Raw genomic sequence first — 446 nt, 5'->3', positions numbered from 1 at the left:
GGTAGGTGAACTTGGTCCTGGCTGGGTTTCTTGTTGCTCTTCTGGGGGAGGGGCCTGTTGTAGTGATTCTCAAGTGTCTTTGCCCCAGGTGGAGTTGTACTGCCCTTACCCGGGGCGGTCTGAGTTATCCGATCGGGTTTGCTTTCGGGAGCTGATGTTCCCTGAGCGCTTTCCGTAGAGTTCTGGAGGGCGGGAATGAAGATGGCGGCCTCCCGGTCTTCGGCCCGGAGGAGCAGAGAGCCCGGGGCCCCACTCCTCAGTGCACCCTCAGAGAACAGCGCCCAATTACTCCCGTCACCCTGCCTCCGGCCGCGCTCCAAGCTGACCGAGCCTGTGACCAGTTCAAGGTAACCCCGAGCTTAGAGCTTACTCCTCGGCTCTGTCTCTGTAGCCGGCTTCCTTGTTCTAATACCTGTAAGCTCTGCGACACTCAGACACCCCCGATC

This window comes from Enhydra lutris, unplaced genomic scaffold (assembly GCF_002288905.1).
Source record: "Enhydra lutris kenyoni isolate GAN:26980312 unplaced genomic scaffold, ASM228890v2 scaffoldscaffold2, whole genome shotgun sequence".
Lineage (NCBI taxonomy): Eukaryota > Metazoa > Chordata > Mammalia > Carnivora > Mustelidae > Enhydra > Enhydra lutris.
The sequence above is the reverse complement of the archived record's forward strand: the minus strand, read 5'-3'. Positions refer to the sequence as shown.